A 12,902-nucleotide genomic window follows, 5' to 3' on the forward strand; every position below is an offset into this window, starting at 1 on the left:
TTCAGACTAAAATAAAATATTATTAATCGAGAAAGAATAAATAAAACCAATTTCAATTAGGTGTCACTACTGTAACATGATAGAAAAAGTATTTCACAGGTGCTGACATGAGTGAAAACTGAAGACTTGCCCCTGCCATTTTAAGAAGGGAAAAAGGTAAAAATATCTTGCAGTCAGGAGAGATAAATTATCAAGGTAAAGTGCCACCCACCACATGACTATTCATTATTGTGCCTCATGAGTCCAGAGCCCAGGACACAATGCATATAACCAGTGACACATACACATTGTGATTGTGTGGCTCTGTGGAGGGCTTGTGGGAGAAAGGTGAGTGAGAAAACATGATCAGTAGGCACCGATGTTCATAGCTCCTCTCTCAGCTCCCAGTCTCCAGTTACTGTTGGGGTAGCGCCCTGATCGGCAGGAATCTGATCCAGCATCCATTCATGCTCTTCCCACTTTCATTTCTGCTAACTGGCTGTTAATTGTGTTATGCCTGTGGAACCCCACACACATGTATTACAGCAGGGTATGAGTGTTCTCTCATCTGCCTAACATTTCAATTCTTCCACACACTCCCTCCTGGTCAGAGGATCACTCACTCTCCTAGATTGCTATGGATATGGTCAGTGGTGATCTCTCCCTTTTCCTGACAGGTCACTGTCCTTCCAGGTTCCACTTCTGTCCCAGATTCAGACATTTATCTCTTGACTGAAACTTCCCAGGAAAACTGGGTCAAACAGCCTCTTGCCTCCTCCAGGAGTGCTTACTTTATAGTTAGAGGACATTTTTCAACAACCCAAAATAACATGATGCAATAATTATATCGCATATTTCTCTAACACTTTAATCCTGCTACTGCATAGACTTCATTTTTCATGCCCTTAATCATGCCCTTAATCACTGTGTCCACAGCATGAATCCTAGCTTCTCTCTGGGCTCATTTTTTCTATCAAATAATGTAAATAATACACCCTTCACTCAACCCTTAATATTTTCTGGAGCCACATTCCCCAAGCCAACATCATTGTTTTTTCCTAGAAACCTATTTCTCTGCCCTTCAACCCCAACACAAGCTTCACAGTATCTTCCCTATCTGCCATTTCAGTTCCCTTAAGCCAGGCATCCACAATCACACATTAAATAGTTAATCAAGTCTTAGAGGCTCAACTAATGTCCTCTGTTGTTTGGTTTTGGATTGCATGACTGGGATCCTGCTTTGGCACACAGGTCTTTTTAATCATGTGTTTTTTTGATTGTGACATTTGTCCTGTAAGAGTTGGAGAGTGGATTATGATGGGATAACCCAGGGTACTCATTTAAGAGACAATGAGATGGGGTTTTAAAGCAACTGTAGTCAAGCAGCTTATTCATATGTCTTTTAGTCGGAATATTCAAGAACGGGAACTGAGTTTGTCTGGTTCTTGCTGTATCTCCTCATAAGCAGCTCACCTATTGCATGTGCATTGTAGGCTCTTGATTAATGTTTGTTGCAGGAACAACTCAGTGAATTTACAAACTCCAAATGAAAGATTAACTAATGGTAAGAAGATAGATTTGTTGTATAACATGCCTGTAGGTAATGCTATATCGTGTACTTAAAAATATATTGAGAGTAGATCTCACATTAGGTGTTCTTGCTTCAATAAAAAAATTTTTTAAAAATCTTTTAAGAAGTGAAATAGGGTTTATTTTAATCTTGTGTGTGTGCGTATGTGTGCTTAATTTGCTGATTTTTGTCAGTAGGACAGTAAAATGCACAGCAAGGGAGAATACAGTCATATAGGTGATGACTAATTTATTTTTTAAATACAAAATGTTATTCATGTAAAAAACGAAAGTAAACAGAGAGGTTGAAAAAGAAGCCCTGAATTGTTTAGAGATAAACTCATCACACATCAGGTAGTCAGTGTACAATGGATGAAGAAATGACTTTCTCCTTCATGAAGTACCTTACCCATCATCTCTGCAAGGCTCTCCCAAGACTCAGGTCAGATACCATAACCTCTAAAACACTGACTTCCCAAATGAATTTTCTCTTTATGGACTTCTAACTACGTTTCATATTACATTTCATGTGACATATAATACTTATAAATTACTAATATGTTAATAGGACATCACAGTTACTTGAGACATTTTGTGTCCTCTTCTAAAGTATAAACTCTTATAAAGCAAGATTTGTTTCTGAATTTCATTTTGGAATCCCACCAAACTATATAGCTTATACTTTGTGTATGTCAATGATGAATACGTATTTATTGAATGAGTATCTTATTGTAATAATGTGAGAATAAAATTTATGGAAATAAAAAACAAAGTAGACTTGTGCATGTAAAATTCAAATGCTGAAGATAGGAAAAAGGAAGAAAATTCATTGTCATGAATCTGCAGACCCTCAAGTCAAAATGTGAATCATTTGTAATTTATTGAGTGCCCAGTGCATAGAGTAAAGCCTTTTTTATGGCTCTGTACCAACACATGTTTAAAACTTCCAAGGAACTTTTAAGTATAATTTGGGGAAAGGGATGTGGTAGAGGGAAAGATTGGAGAGAGCAAACTATGGCATGGTAGGAGAGGAAATCTTCTGAAAAATAAGAATAACAGTAGTAAAAAGTACCAAGATAGAAATGAAATATGGAGTTGTAATTATATATTTAAAAACTAGTCATAATTTGGATTACATTCATTTTCTTGGTTAACAAGGGAAAATACAGGGAATGACTCAGATTTATGGCAAGGATTTCTCACTGACATGGAAGTTTCACTAACTAAATTAAATCAGGACAAATATTGGAACACTAGAATAGAAAACAAATGGAATGGTTAATTCTTCAATGGAAATAACCTATAATTGGAAAATGAAGAGGAGGATTTTTTATTTTAAATACAGTGAAAGAACATAGAAAGAATGTAAGGTAATGAACTAGAAACAAAAGAAACTGCCTGTAAGCAAAAATATACTAAAGCTGTGTTTATTTGACAAACATGAACATATAAGAGAAGTTAAAAATCCACTTCGTCAACTAGCTGAAACCAAGTACCCATATGTAGCATCCCACAAGAATTTTTTATTTATTGGGTTATGTGTAGCACAGTTTAAGAGAAAGAAACAAAATCGAGTTTATTATAGGAAAACTATGCTCTTCATTCTTCCCACAAACTCTAGTAGGTGCATTGTTACATGCAAAGCTTAATATAACCTAGTTGTATCCAATTGCTTATGGCCTATAAAAGGAAATAGGACACATGCATAATAACCTATTTTTAAAAGGAAACCAGAAGTTTTCAACATTTAAAAAGCAACAAAAGGAGCTCACAGGGAAAATGCAGTAAGATGAGAGACAAGACCACTGCATAGGGTTATACAGATGGTCCCGTACCATAGCTCTGGATAATGGTATGGTGGCGTCTCTTAGAATTGTGCCGTGAACACCCACATACAGTTGCCATATTTGACAAAAGGAGCTAGTATTTGACTAGCTACAGGACAAGAGAGTTTCTTTGTGTAGGGGATAGAAGTGGCGCTTGTACTGAGGTAGATGTTGGATGATTGGTAGTTATATTAGCAGTAGGGAAGGGATAATCCAGATACTGCAAATGGCATAAACTAAGTCCAGGAGGCAAATAGTACATACTGTGTTCCAGTCAGTTTGTACAGTTGGACTCTAGTGAAGATCACACAAAGAGTTAACACACTAAGAAGAAAGGGTGGCAGTCAGTGTGAAAAATCCCAAGTATAGGACTCACACTCTATTAAGCAACACGAGATGTTGGAAGGTTGAGAAAAGACGCGAGTGATACAATCAGAGCAATTTTAGGGAAGTTATCAGATGGTGTTGAAGTCAGATAAATGGGAGAGGTGAAGTGGAGTTAGAAAGTCTACTTCGGAGCCCAATCTCCCAAACAGATGCAAGAGAATAAGGACCTGAACTCAGGTCAGAGTCATGGAAGCAGGAAAGCATGGGCCATTTTGGAGACATTGCAGTGAAAGAATCAACAAATCCTAGTTACTGATGGGATGTGATGGGATGTGAGGCTCGACATTACAGGAAATACTCAAGGGTGATTTGGAGCCTTCGAGACTAACCAGATGGCGGTTCCATTAACATAGAAGGAGCTGTTAGTAAATATTGACCAGTGGCCAGATATGTGAGACAGGAAATCAAAAACAGTGAGGACTGCAAATAATAGATTTGGGATTTGGGAGTCATCTACCAAGAATTTTAATTGTAACCTTGGTAGAAGGACTGCATAGTCACTCAGAAGCCCCAGTTTGGTTGACAGTAACTAGCATGAGTTTGTACACACTTATCAGTGTTTACTAACCAACCCATCATGGTAAGAGTAGAGAGAGGTTTCCTGTAGATCTGAGCTAAGACAAAACAATCGATTCTAGGGTTGGAATACAGATGAGTGTGAGTCAAGCTTGGTCATTTAGCACACAGGATATGGGAATGATTGGTTGCCAGATGGCAAGATCTGTGACTCTTTACCAGCTAGTTCCTCAGAATTTTTGGAGCTTTGGAGTTTTTGTTTTTGTAGACACATTGTGGTGTGGAGGTTTAGAAGGTATCAGACTTGGTTTCACGTTTTGGCTCTGCAACTTAACAAGTTGTAAGTTCCCGAATGAGTCAGTTGTCTTTTAAGCCCTGGTTTTTCAAATACAATGAGGGGATAATAATATTCACCTTGCCTATTTCATGAGGTTGTTGCAAAAATCCAAGGTGTCATTATAAAAATTACAGTTTTTTTCTATAAGAAAACAGTTGTCACCTTTTAAGTTTATTTTCTTTGCTAAATGATTCATCAGGACAAAATCAGAAATAGATTTCTGATCTTGCTTTTCTATGTTTGATTAAGTTTAGAGTTTTAAATTATCCGTAGCTTTGAAAATATCTCTTTACTTCTCTATGATTAGCTTTTGCTTTTCTAACTAAGCTTTATTTTTAAAATATCTGCTCTGTATTTTGGATTTCTGAAGTTTCTTCTTTACGCATCTTAGTTTTCCTTCAGGATTTAATTTTTCTTTCCTAAATGCAGGTTCTCTAGTTCCTAGAGTTCTCTGTTTGATAAATCATCATGTAATACGTTTTTTAGTATATTACATTTAGAAAGACTGGAAAAAAATATTGTACTTCTTATCACTCAAACTATGGTATTTTATACATAACTTTTGTAATGATCTCAAATATTTTAAAACTAGTGCTCTATGATTCTAGGATTGATAAATAAGGACAAAGTTAGGAGAAAAATAGTGAGTAGGGAAGAAAAGGCAAAAATGCTTATTTGTTTAGGGATCATGATTGAAGATAGCATGAAGATACTGTCTGTAATAAAAAAATAGATAAAGAAGTACAAAAACTGTAAAGTTACAAAATCTGAAAGCATAGTCCAAAGCTCAGTAATTTAACACCAGCACAGAAAAACTAAAACGAAGTCTGGCTTACGTGTTTCAACAAGTACAATAAACTATGCCAAGGCCAAATGAAGCTCCCAGAGGCTTTGTCAGGATGTGGTGCCAGGATTTCTGTCTTTCTTTTCTTGGCTGACAGTATTGAATGAGATCTTGCCGCTGCTGTTTACTCAGCTGGAAGGAGCACTTGCTTGCTAGAAGCCGGGTAGGCAGTCGAGATACAAGTGCCGCTCGGTGGCCAGGAGGCCACCTGTTAGTGGTCTCTGACCAGCTTCTTCACCTGTCCCAGAGATCGCTTTCATGCTCCTCCATCTCTCTCCATTCTCTAGACACTGCCTTTATCCTTCAAACCCTGTCCCCTCACCACCTGTCTGCTACCTTTTCATAGCCTCGTTAGAGAAATTCAAGGCTACATAGGTTGATAACCCTCTTATCGCAAATGGAGATCATCTGTGGTATACTTGGGGGCTATGAAAACCAAAGCGTCTTCATTCATCTAGTCTTATGTTCGAAAAATATTTATTGAATATCTGCTTTGTGCCAGGCACTGTTCTAGGTGTTGGAGTATGACAGTAAGTAAAAAAAGGAAAAAAAAAATAAAGAAAAAACCTTGTGTCCTCATGGAGCTTACATTCTGATGGGAGCAGACAGTCAATAAAGAGTAAGATCATTTCAGATAATGTTCACTCTTACCAGGGAGATCATAGCGAGTGCATGATCACTGCATCTAGGAAAACAATTGTCAGGTTCTTTTAGGCTGTGTAAGTGAAGCACATATTATAAACCTGTTACTAATTCTGTAGTCATATTAATTCAGCTGTTGAGAATGAAAAGAAAGCAGAAAGCAGATATGCTATAATCTCTCTTTTTGTCTTTCCTCTCTAGGCGGGTAACAGTTCATGTTTGCTTCATAAATGAAGCAGCTTTACACAAATTCATATTCTGTCTGGAGCGACAGACCACGTCTTTATCTGTTCTTGCTACCCATGACTCTATATGGATGATTCAGAAATTAGAACAAAGTGTTGTACTGCGAAACTGGCACTGAATTAATCATCTATAAAGAAGAACTTGCATGGAGCAGGACTCTGTTTTAAGGACCTGGGGGACTTGTAGTCTCATTTAGAACCTGCAACTGATGTTGAGAGAGAAAGCCCGTGTCCCAGACTGCATGCACCATTTTGCATGCCTCCAGAAGTGTCTAATTGGTGAAAAGCCACATAGTTTTATTTTCAGTTACAACTTGCAGTTTGTAGTTATCTCGGTCTCTTCAAGTACAGTTCAACCTGGATAGTCGGGATAATAGTTTTTCTCAAAGGGATCTAGAAAAATTTAAAAAACAAAAACTCAGTAGCATCAGCCACTGTACATATAGAAGGCAGTGGGGAAAAAAATGATTGGAGTAGGCATCATGTCAGCCTGTAGCTGCTGATTAATGATATGGGTCTGATCTTGGCCTCTTCTGGACATAAACCATGCTCACCCATATCCCACCAGAGAAGTGGACATGGCTGGCTGGATGTATACAAGCGGGGGAGCCAGTACTGCATTGGAACAGTGATGCCTTTGCAGAGAGGAGACTCTCCGAGAGAGTCATCACATGAAGAAGCTATGAACACTGAACAACAGGACGGCTGCCGTGGAGGACATATGCCACCCCTGGTGAGGTCAGCCTTTTCTCCTGACCACTGTAGAGTATACAAATCATGCTCGCAAGTATATTACAAAGTGTTTATATTCTAAAAACTATTACAGAGTTATGCAAAGGGACTTAGGAGAAATTGCTAAATGTATGAAGGTCCCATTTTCAATTCTCATGTGGAAGAGAATAAAAATAAATTATGATATTTAGTATCTAAGGTTAGAAAATCACACCCACATGCTGACATGGGTGTTGAAACCTAGCTTACTTGGCTTTTACAAGAATGCAAGGAATCAGGAAACTCCACTTATTTATATAGTATAATCACCATTATCTGTTTAAAGGGTCCATTTATTTAAAATCAGGCACTCTATATCCATTAAGGTTTATGAATTAAAAATAAAAAGAGAGCTTTGTGTAGTTATGCATGTCACTTTGCTATTTAAAAGATATGACAGCGTTTGTCATATAAGAGTGCATTTGGTGGGAATTCCCAAGGTAGACATTGGCACTTTTTAAAGCTAGAACTTGTAAGACATTATGTGAATTTCCTTTGCCAGTTTTGTTTATGGTCAAGGGAATATCTGACAAAAGTCAAATTATTTCTTATGGCTTAGTTTGATGAAGATTCTTTTAGTATATCACAAACATACATATAATGGCATCCAAAGCTTTCCATTGTAACTTAATGCATATAATAACATTATTGCCATGTACTACTACCATCAGATGACCATTTTCAATGTAGTGATACAAAAGGGCCAAAAAAACTAAGTGCTAGCTTTTCTTTGATTTCAAAAGTCTCAAGAATTTCTAGTGTATTTGGAATTTAGTTTATGTTCAAAGCTAATTCAAATACAGCTTCAATATGTGGCCTTTGCTCTTCTTTGTACCAAAGAGCCCAGGTGATTTCTAGGATCCCTTCCTTCTCTAAAGTGCTGTGGTTCTTCAAACACTAGTTATTTCTCTAAGATACAACCCCAGTGCTTTAGGAAGCTATGTTAACTTATTGAGGCCCTCAGATATCCAATCCATTTAGTGGTACAATTGATTAGTAATAAAACCAGAAATCAGTTTAACTGATGAAAGGACCTCTCTCAGTCATGTGACATTGATCATTTTGAGGAAAATAGACATAGATTAATGAGTTATGTGTATAGGTCATGAGTAGATTGAGAAGTCTGATACTTAATAGTTTGATTTGTTTCACCAGTGGTTTCGATTTTCTTAGGCATGTGAAAATGCTGTTTAATGAACTTGAGAGTACAATAAATGTACTTGTTCTCAAGGCTAGTAGCTGGGTTTTAACATTCATGGACCTAGTCCTAATCAATAGAGTTAAATAAATAAATTCAGCAAGTTATGAAATCTGGCATAGTAGGTGAGAGGAGATATATTCTGCCTAATTAAATGTATTGGTTTATTACATGGGTTACCAAGTTTTAAAATATGAAGTTCCATAAAAATGCATGAACAATAGACAAATGCTGAACATTATTTTGGATGCTAGCTGCTTGGGCATTAACTGTGTCGTATCTGCTTTAAGATAAAATATACATATATATCTTTATTTTATCCTATTGTGTTCTGAATATCCTTCTGCATAAATCAGTATTTCAAAATTGCCTTTTAAAATAATCTCAGAAGTCTGAAGATTTTAAATTATTCCGAAAGCTTGTACCTCTTTGATAGAATCCAGCTCTGCAAAGAAGCTGACTCTGCGATAATTGGTTTCTCCCCAGTGATATCGAAGTGTTCCTGAATTTCGTATTATAATCTAATGGGCTTACCACACTGCCACTTTTTAATGAGTCAGAAACTGGATTTTTTTTTAAAAAAAATATGATAATAGAATAAGTAACCTATCCTCTTAAGAAAGGATTAAGTATGTGAAAAGTGAAAATGTATGAAAAACTATGTGCCCATAATAAAGCGTTGGTTTTTAATAAGAAACATATTTCATTGAGTATTAAAGTACTTTGGAGAAACTGTGGCATATTTTGCAACTCTTAATTCAATTGGAATTAAATTACCAAAAAAATCTATTCAGAATTCATGGATATTTCTTAATGTTTTTCTGCAGCTAGGTTTTGGTTTAAAATGTAATTTCAGTATAGGGCTTTCAGCCATTCCATATCTATGCTTCTTTAACTAAAATATATTTTTCAAAAAGGCGGTTTGGCATAGTGGGATAGATGGTAGGAAAAACTGTCAGCAATCTCCACTCTGCCATTAACTGATATTGGCAAAGCACCTCCCCTTTGGGTCTTGGTTTTTTATTTATCTGTATGATGAACTCAGAGGTCACACCTTAGGTATGAGAACTATTGAAACATGACTGACAAAGAAGATAAAATAGAACTGAAACTATCCCATGCAAGATATCCAACTTTGATCTCTGCGCTGAAGCAATTTGAACGTAAAAAGTCAGTCATTGCTGTTCTTGTTTGTAATGTAAATAGAGTCCATTAGTAAAAGTGAAATTAAGTCTCATGTTGGGTGAATTGGATAACCATTTACACAAAAAGATGGCTTTTATCTTTGCTTAAATATAAACATTTTTGGATCACTTCCAAAGAATTAAAACCACCACTACATTTTAGTCATTTTAGTCAGAAAGAGATACTATGTGTGTAGCATTTGGAAATGCACCAAATTAAGCACTTAAATGCTCTCATTTTATTAAAAGCCAAGAGGGGAAAATATAAGATGCTCATAAAGTTTTTTTGAATGCCAAAGATAATTTAGAATCCATTTGGAAAGGAGTAATTTATAAATTTTAAATTGAAAAGTGGGATAAGAATTTTTTAAATTCTTGTCTTTGAAACAATATTATTTTGAAATTGGTGTTAAAATATAAATATTTAGACTGAAATTCTAATTAGTTCATTTGTAGAATCTGATCACATAATGTATGATGTTGCTGCTTTTCATTGACAAGTTTGGAAATGTCTTTGTAAAGATAAAATACTAGTATTTTCATTTCCTAACAAGGTATTGTTTTAGAAATAACCCATATTAAAATGTCTATTCATGATCCGAAAATGTTTCTAAGCACTGTAAATTTATTTATAATGGCCATCTCCAACTACATCCTTATGATGTTTTTTAAAATAAAATTGTTTAAGCTAAAAACCATAGTATTTTCAGTTACTTGATTTCTGAGTTATAAGACTCACTAAATAAAAATTTCCAATCAAAATATCCTGTTCTCGTATAATTCTAAGGATTAATGTGTGATTATAGTGTCCCACTTGCCACTATGTTTTAAATCAATGGACTTGAAAAGTATTCAGATGTTTAGATGGATGCAGAGATATACTGTTCAGTCAGGTTGGAGTTTGCATATTGTAATGTAAATGTATGTCAACACTATTCTAAATAGTTTTATTATGACTGAAGTTTAATTAAGTAAAAAAGGTTGTAAAATGTGATGTGTATGTGTATATACTGTATGTGTACTTTTTAAAATAGGTATATGTCCTGACCTTTTTTATACAGGTTTGAATTTGAAATTACATTATATATACATATACTTTATTGTTCTAAATAAAGAATTTTATGCACTCATAAATTTGCCCTGTCGTTTGAGATTTAAGGTAATCACACATGTTCACAACACGGTTGTGCATTTAAGCTAAAATCAAAATTTTCCATGGAAACTTTTATTAGTCTAGATTTTGTTATAATAGGGACACAATAAATAATGGTCACTAAAATAAGTAAGATAATCAAGGAAGATAAAGTTGAATTAGCACATTGTTTTATCTCAAGTGGTTTCTAATTTTGTTGAAAAGATATGAAAACCACTGTAGTCTGCATAAAGCCACACTGAAGTAACTGCTTAAGTGCAAAACTAAGGTCCAGTTATGTGCTTTTAGGGCATGCAGGAAGGAGAAATGGGTACAGACTAGGGAAGGTCATGGAGAAGTTGGTGTCTAGGCTAACAAATTTTGAAAGAGGAGAATTATGCCTCGCCTGGACAGCAGAAGTTCTCGAAAGCAGGAACTTAGAAAATTTCTCAGCTTATTTCATCAAATCAAAGTAGTGTTTCCTGAGCATATAATGCATAATGAAATTTACAGAGAGATGAGACCAGAGCCTTGAGTGCCACACAAGGAGGGCAGAAATTATTCTTAGGGATCGTGAGAAGTCATTGTGTGTTTCTAAGAGAAGTGGCAAGATCAAACACCATTATGGCTTATGTGGCCTAGCCCTAGACAACAAGATAATCCTGCTTAAACCCTGGTTGGTATTTGACTCTTGAGACCAAGTCCCCCAGTTTTATTACACCTACTATTTCTTTAAAATTTCTTTGCTGATTTTTCTCTCCTCTGCTCACCTCCTCTGCTAACTTCCGCTGATATAAGCCTAAACAACTCTAAAGGCCTCCTAACTGATCATGCTCCTCTACTATTTAGCCCTGTTTCAATCAGTTCCTCACATTAGATGACTATATAGTGAATTGAGACACCTGATATTTTTCTCTAGTGCAAACACTTAATTGGTTTCTCATTATTTTTGGAATAAAACCCGAACTTCTCAACATGGCTTCCAAGGCCCTCTTCATCTCATAATTTTTTTGAGGGGAGAGGGGTTGGTAATTGTTTTTCCCTTTAAGCCATAAACAACGCAAAGATTAAAACCAAGAAGACTTATACTAACACATTCCCAAATTTAACACAAATAAGGTGTGGATGGAATTGAAGTAAAATTTGATCTTGAAACTTTCCTATGGAACTTTTGAAATACAGTTTAGAATAGCATGGGTTTGAACTGCACAGGTCCACTTACACATGGATTTTTTTAAATGTGCAGTCAGCCCTTTCTATCTCTAGGTATTATATCCATGGATTCAACCAACTATGGGTTGAAGTATTTTCGATCCACGGTTAGGAATTGGTGGATATAGAGGGTTGACAGTATGCATTATTCTACGTTCTATATGAGACTTCAGCATCCACAGATTTTGGTGTCTGTGAGAGATCCTGGAACCAATCCACTGTGGATAATGAGGGACAAATGTCATTAAGTTTTTTGGGAGTCAAAGTTATATTCAGGTTTTTGACTTCCTGCAAATCAGTGCCCTGAATCCCCAAGTTGTTCAAGGGTCAACTGTATATAACAAAGTAAACAGAGTAGTATAATCCCCATGTAATCTTACTTAACTCCTCAATGATCTTGTTTAATCTAAGCTGCTTTTCTATATCCTTTATCCACTCCCCTTTTCATATTATTTTTAGGCAAATATCTAAAAATATTTGATCTGTAAATATATGTGTCTCTCTAAATTATAACATTTAAAACATAACCACAATCTCCTTGTCATGCTTAAGTAAAACAAACAATAATTCCTTAATACCAAAGAGTAAGTATTCACATTTTAATTGTCTTATGTTAGTGTGCGTTGTAGTATTGTACTATAGTAGTGTATAAAATAAAGGTAAAAGACTTCCTTCAGTATTGAAGTTAGTTCCTGCCACGAGATAAACAAGGCCATTTTTTGTTAACCTCCAGATTTTTTTGTATGTGCCAACTGTATTTGTGTGTGTGTGTGGGTGTGTTGTGTATTCAGAATCCTGCCTTTCCAAGTCCTTGAACTTTTCTCCTACTGAACCAGTCCCTGATACCACTCTTGCTCCTCTGTCTGATGGCCATCCTGTAGACTTTGTCATTGCCCATAACTGCATTCAATCCACATCCTAATGCCATTAATTCACTCTCTGACTACCACTTGTACCTTTCCAGTTTACTCCCTCATGGACCTCAAAACCAGCAATTTTTTTTAACACACTGGGCCTGTTAATCTGTTTATTCTACCATTTTCTGTCAACCATTGATGTC

At 35.8% G+C, this 12,902-nt stretch overlaps 1 protein-coding gene across 4 annotated transcripts in view; it reads left to right on the forward strand.

Annotated features, from left to right (window-relative positions):
* The window catches only part of KITLG (KIT ligand), an 83,112-nt gene extending 72,480 nt beyond the window's left edge, over positions 1 to 10,632 (forward strand). For all 4 annotated transcript variants that reach the window (XM_036236331.1, XM_036236329.1, XM_036236330.1 and 1 more), the window contains one exon: positions 6,302 to 10,632. The gene's annotated coding sequence lies outside the window, so the exon portion shown is untranslated. The remainder of the gene's footprint in view (positions 1 to 6,301) is intronic.
* The last annotated feature ends 2,270 nt before the right edge of the window (positions 10,633 to 12,902 follow it).

Source organism: Rousettus aegyptiacus, unplaced genomic scaffold, assembly GCF_014176215.1.
Source record: "Rousettus aegyptiacus isolate mRouAeg1 unplaced genomic scaffold, mRouAeg1.p scaffold_m13_p_2, whole genome shotgun sequence".
Taxonomy (NCBI): Eukaryota; Metazoa; Chordata; class Mammalia; order Chiroptera; family Pteropodidae; genus Rousettus; species Rousettus aegyptiacus.